Raw genomic sequence first — 6835 nt, 5'->3', positions numbered from 1 at the left:
CCATGAGCTTCTGATCTCCAGTTAACCACCAGAAAACCAGAAGTGAAGCAGTGGTTCAAAGTGGTAGAGTACTAGCCTTGAGCATAGGAGCTCAGGGACAGCATTCAGACCCTGAGTTCAAATCCCATGACTGACAAACTAGCTAACACGATTCTTTTGGTGGGGAGGGGATACTAGTACTGGGGCTTGAACTCAGGCCCTGGGCACTGTCCCTGAGCTTTTTGCTCAAGGCTAGTACTCTACTACTTGAGCCACAGTTCCACTTTTGGGTTTTTTTGGTGATTAATTGGGGATAAGAATATCACAGACTTTCCTTTTATAGCTGGCTTCAAACCCCCCTTCAAATTTCAGCCTCCTGAGTAGCTAGATTACAGGCATAAGCCACAGGTGCCCCGCTCTAACATGCCTTTTGTCTGGGTGCTTTCAAGATTTTCTTCATGGTTTTCATCCACTTTACTATGCTATAACAAGCAGTTTGATTTGCATTTATCTTGCTTGTGATTGTAGCATTCATTTAATCTCTGGTTCAATGCTTTTCATTCTGAACTATTTTCTTCCATTCTTTTTCAACTCTAGCATATGCCACATTCTGTCTTCATCCTTACAAAACTCCAAAAATATCAAAGCTATTCATTGTTTCTCATCTCTCCATTACCTTACATTAGGACCTCACTCACTCCCTTTTTCCCTTCCTTCCTTCCTTCTTTCCTTCCTTCCTTCCTTCCTTCCTTCCTTCCTTCCTTCCTGCCTGCCTGCCTGCCTGCCTGCCTGCCTGCCTGCCTGCCTGCCTTCTTGCCTTCCTTCCTGCCTTCCTTTCTTTCCCAGTAATAGGTCTTGAACTCAGGATAGGCATACACTACTGGTACCTGGCTTATGTTGGGTATTTTCTAGCCTTTTTCTCTTCAAGTATCTGCCTAGGTACTTTGTTTTGATCCACTTGCCACTTTATTCATAGTTTTGTTCAGCCCTTCTAATCTGCTAAGCAAGCATTGAGTTAGCTCTTCATTTCAGTGATAGTATTCTTTATTTCTGTTTTTGACTGCATCTAAAATTCTCCAACTTATAATAATCAGCTTTGTCCTTTCTGCTGAACTGATTATTGAACTTTAATAAGCTGGTTTTATTTGTGGTACTGGGATTCTATCTCAGTCAGGGCTTAGTGCTTACTAGGTAGGTATTTCCAAGTGGAAAATAGCCCCCTGCTATTTTATAGTCCATATAATAGTCCATAAGTTTTTAAATGAAATAAAACTACTTAAAGCATTATGCCAAAAATCAAATCTACTTTCCCTTTCTTATTCTTAGGTCATTGCAATGAAGCAAGTGGCTTTCTGGAATGATAATTCTTATAATGGCCTCAGACATAGTCAAATGAGGAAAGTAGTAAGCAGTCTTACAAAATTATAACAGCTAAAACCTTGATGCTAAACTGTAGTTAAAAGCATATGTGAGATTGGGCATTGGTGGCTTATGCCTGTATTCCTAACTACTCAGGAGGGTGAGATCTAAGGATTGATTATGAGTAAAGCCAGCCCAGGCAGGAAAGTCCATGAGACTCTCATCTCCAATCAACCACCAGAAAACTGGAAGTGGCACTGTGGTTCAAGTGGTAAAGCACTAGCCTTGAGCTGAAGAGCTCAGGGACAACACCCAGGCCCAGAGTTCAAATCCCACAGGCAAAAAAAAAAGCATTTGTGATTAGAACTGCTAACTTACTAAAGTCATCATCAAAAGTAGCTACAACATAAAGCATTGTCTATATATATCTCAAGTAGTTTTCTGCATAGATTCTTTGTGAGCAGTCATTATTCTAACTATAGATACTCAACATTCCTTAACAATACTTAAAATTCTTTATTAGCTTTTTCTTTTTGTTTTTTGGTCGGTCGTGGGGCTTGAACTATGGGCGTGGGCGCTGTCCCTGCACTCTTCAGCTCAAGGCGAGGGCTCTACTGCTTAAGCCACAGCGCCACTTCCAGTTTTCCTGTGGTTTATTGGAGATAAGAGTCTCATGGACTTTCCTGCCCGGGCTGTCATTGAACCGCGATCCTCAGATCTCAGCCTCCTGAGTAGCTAGGATTACAGGCGTGAGCCACCGGCACCTGGCAGTATTAGCTTCTTAAATGCACTATTATCCTATTGGGGACACACAGAGCATATAGACAGACCATTTTTGACTATATTATCTATGTTTAGGTTGCTTTTAATGAACAATTAATAAATTCCAATCTGGATATAGTTGTTCAAGCCTGTAATCTTAAACTATTTAGGAGACAGAGATTGTAGGATCATGGTATCAGGCCTGCCTAGGAAAATAGAAGCTCTTGAGAGTTCATCTCAACCATTGGCTGAACTTGGTGGTGCTACCTGTTGTTCTCCCAGATCTGGGAAAAGCACCATGGCTGAGCACAATGACACATGCCTATCATTTGCAGTAAAAAAGCACAAGCACAAAAATTTCAGCCCAGGACAGCCCTGGGAATAAGCCAACATGAAAATAACTAATGCAAAAGTGGGCTGGAGATGTGGCTGAAGTGGAATGCCTGCCTAGAAATCACAGGCCCCTAGTTCAATCCCCAGTGCCATCAAAATAATTAAATGAATTTGGCAATAGTTTGGATACAAGTGGGCCCAATACCATATTATATTAGTATTTCTCCTTTCTTGAGTATATTGAAATCTTTACTGGCTTTATTTTGTTTTTAGGATCTCACTTTTTCTTTTGCTTTCCCTTCCCTGCAGTATGAAGTTTGAACTTAGGGCTCCACAGTTGCTTGGCTTGCTTGCTCAGCTGTTGCTCTATCGTTAGAGATATGTTTTCAGCCTAGCATGTTGAGACTTAATTGGAGACAGAGTCTCACAGGCTTTTCTATACAGGCTGGCTTAGAATATCAGTCTTCCAGGTCTCAGCCTCCTGAGTAGCTAGGAGTGAGCCATGGCTCCTTGCTGGGTATAATATTCCTCTTCAGAAGTCATGCCTTTGCTTTGGGGAGACATAGGTACTTGCTTCTTCCCGTGACCATTCTGATGTCCTGAAGCATCCTCTAAAATCTCAAGCCAAGTGTTGTTACCTTAAGGCCCAAGTTTGATGACCACAGTCTCTGGATTTCTTGGGATCTCTTTGTTTCTTTTTTTTTTCCTTCTCAGTATGAGAAATACTTTTTTTTTTTTTTTGGTCGGTCGTGGGGCTTGAACTCTAGGCTTGGGCGCTGTCCCTGCACTCTTCAGCTCAAGGCAAGCACTCTACCGCTTGAGCCACAGTGTCACTTCTGGTTTTCAAGTGGTTTATTGGAGATAAGAGTCTCACAGACTTTCCTGCCCAGGATGGCTTTGAACCGTGATCCTCAGATCTCAGCCTCCTGAGTAGCTAGGATTACAGGCATGAGCCACCGCCGCGCCCAGCTGAGAAATACTTTTTTTTTCTATTTTTTTTATTGTGAAAATACTGTACAGAGGGGTTACAATTACATGAGCAAGATAATAAGTACATTTCTTATCAAGCATTGTAGCCTCCTCCTTTGTTTCCCTTTCCCATCTCATCCTCCCCCTGCCCCCGGCCCAACCTCCTCCCCACCCCCCACACCAAAGTTGTAAAGTTCATTTTTGACATAACAACTTGTACGTCTCATTGTTGCAATGGGTCCACCTGTATCCCTATTTAAATGATTTGTTTTTCCCTTCCCCTCCACAAATTATACCAACATCAAATACAGTGAAAACAGGGGTTATACCGTGGGGGAGGGACATACAAAGCAACAAAGAAGAGAAATATTTTTTATGTCAAATATTTTCTATGAAAAAAAATGCAGCTGAGGGTCTGGATGTTGTTCCCTTCAAAGATGATTTATTTTTGTCTTTTGCAGAAAATAAGAGTAGAAGCAGATGGCCTTAATGCAATTGGAGGTTGACTGGTGCAAAGCTGGATTTCAGGGGGTTTTAAGAGCTGATATATTTTGAGTTTATCTTTAATTCTTCAATTTTATCTTTTCAGATTCCCAAACAAAATTCCAAGGTATTTTCCAGCTTCCTCTTTTTCATGGGCAGCCTAGTTTTCCCTCCAATTCTCAGACTGTCTGTTCAAATCTGTGCTCAAATTGTCTATTTCTGAACCAGCTTTTTGGTTAACCAGTGTCCAAAGAGAACACAAAAGCAACAGTTGGCTTCAACACTTTAGGCTTCTCTTCTTTCTGCAATTTTGGTCCAGTGTTTTCTTTCTTGCTTGCCATCTCCAAACATAATATTTTATTTAGTCTAGCTCTTCTACCTATTCTCAGAGGAGTAGTCTGAAGCAAACAAGCCTACCAATGTAGGAATAGTTGCTATATTTTCAATGTACTTTGTGACATGTGTCTGCTATACTGATAGTGTGTATTATTTTCAAAAAATACCCAGAACCTATAAATACTAATATTACCTAAGAATACAAATAGAAATAAAATTATCAAAATAGTACCAACACCTGTTAACATTTTCTTTTCCACCGTATTACCAAGATCATATTGTATAGCCAAAATATTTATAGTAAATTACACTTTGAAACCCTATTTTCATTCCATCCAAGCTTGACTTCTCATAGGGGCCTTTTCGATTACTGAGCTTTCTATATTATCACATGTGGAAAAAAATACTTCAGTGCTAATATACAACCTTAGACACTACCAGCGAGCTGTCTTTGCACACTACATCAAGACATTTGAATGCCCTGTGGAACATTGGGTATTCACTGTGTTGCTAAACAAAGCATACGGCAAGGTATTTAGTCTCTCTAGACTATTGACCAGTAGCATCATCATGATTTAAAAAAAAAAAAAAAGAAAGAAAAGCTTTCCCCACTAAAAAGAGGGAATGTGAATGTTCTCATCACAAAGAGGTGATGTGTGAGGAGATACAGAGTCTTATTTTACCTTTGTTTGACTATTACACAATATACGCATGTGGTGAAACATTAAATAGTACCCCATAAATAGATACAGTTGTGTACAATTAAAGATTTTTTTCCCCCTAGCACTGGAGCTTGAACACACCACCTGGGCAGGAATCCTTAGCTTTTTCACTTGAGGGTGGTGCTCTGCCACTTGAGCCACAGCTTCACTTTGGGGTTTTGGGTATCTAAATGGACTTTCTTGCCTGATCTGGCAGCCAATCCAACCGTGACCCTCAGATTCCAGCCTTGTCAGTAGCTCTGATCACAAGCATGAGCCACTAGCGCCCAGATAAACATAAAAACATTTTTGAAGGCAAAAATATACATCCACAAGTTACCACAAAATATCCTTTATGAAAGGATTCAGTTATCACCTTCTGGACAACTTCTGTTAAATCTATAAAATCATCACTGAAGACAGTATTAACTCAGGATAGTGCCATTCCCAGAGTGATCTTTAAGAATAGACAGTACAGGTCAGTTACAGTATGTCTTCTTTTTTTTTTTTAACTTTATTTTGTTTTATTTGAGAACATACTGTACAGAGGGGTTACAATTACATGGGCAGGATAATGCATACATTTCTTACCAAGCATTGCAGCCTCCTCCTTTGTTTACCCTTCACCTCCCTTCCCAGCCTCCCCCCTCCCCCCACCCAACCATACCCCCCCTCCCCCCCCACACCGACATTGTAAAGCTGGTTTTGACATGACATTTTGTACTTCTCATTGTTGCAACAGGTCCACCTGAATCCTTAAACGACTTGTTTGTCCCCATCTCCTCCACATGTTATACTGACATTAAATATAGTGAAAGCGGGGGTTACACTGTGGGGGAAGGACATGCAAAGCAACAAAGAAATAATCTTATAAATGCATTAGAAACACATGCATGAAAGAAACAAAAACATTAAAATACATATTTGAGGGTTCGTTTTCCTAACATCACATTATCTGACTTTTTCCGCTTGACTCATACCTATACTAGATATTGCAAATAAGGGAAACCATGGGACCTATGTTTCTTTGGGCCTGGCTTACTTCACTTAATATAATTTTTTCCAAGCCTTTCCATTTCCTAACAAATGGGGCAATGTCATTCTTTCTGATGGAGGCATAGAATTCCATTGTGAATATATACCACATTTTCTTGATCCATTCATCTACTGAGGGGCATCTGGGTTGGTTCCATATCTTAGCTATGGTAAATAATGCTGCAATAAACATAGTTGTGCTGGTAGCTTTAGTGTGGTCTTTTTTGTAAACATTAGGGTAAATGCCCAAAAGTGGGATTGCTGGGTCATAGGGGAGTTCTATGTGAAGTCTTTTGAGGAACCTCCATACTGCTTTCCAAAGTGGTTGAACAAGTTTACATTCCCACCAACAATGAAGTAAGGTTCCTTTCTGTCCACATTCCCTCCAGCATCTGTTGTTGTTAGAGTTCTTGATTTTTGCTGTTCTAACTGGAGTGAGGTGATATCTCAATGTTGTTTTGATTTGCATTTCTTTTATGGCTAGGGATGTTGAACATTTCTTCATGTGTCTATTGGCCATCCTTCTTTCTTCTTCAGAGAAGCTTCTCTTTAAGTCTTTCGCCCACTTACTTATTGGGCAGTTGTTTCTTTGAGGATTTGTTGTTGGGTGGTTTAATTTTTTGAGTTCCAAGTATATTTTAGATATGAGACCCTTGTCCGTTGTATGGCTAGTAAAGATCTTCTCCCAATCCGTGGGCTTTCTATTGATCTTGCTAGTTATGTCATTTGCCCTGCAGAAGCTCTGCAACCTTATGCAATCCCATTTGTCCAACCTTTCTTTGATTTGTTGTGTTTCCGGGTCTCTATTCAGAAAATTTCGGCCTGAGCCAAGGAGACCTAGGGTTTCTCCTATTCCATCCTGTAATGTTTTCAGAGTG

The sequence above is a fragment of the Dipodomys spectabilis genome, unplaced genomic scaffold (assembly GCF_019054845.1).
Source record: "Dipodomys spectabilis isolate Male_0828 unplaced genomic scaffold, ASM1905484v1 ptg000002l, whole genome shotgun sequence".
NCBI lineage: Eukaryota > Metazoa > Chordata > Mammalia > Rodentia > Heteromyidae > Dipodomys > Dipodomys spectabilis.
The sequence above is the reverse complement of the archived record's forward strand: the minus strand, read 5'-3'. Positions refer to the sequence as shown.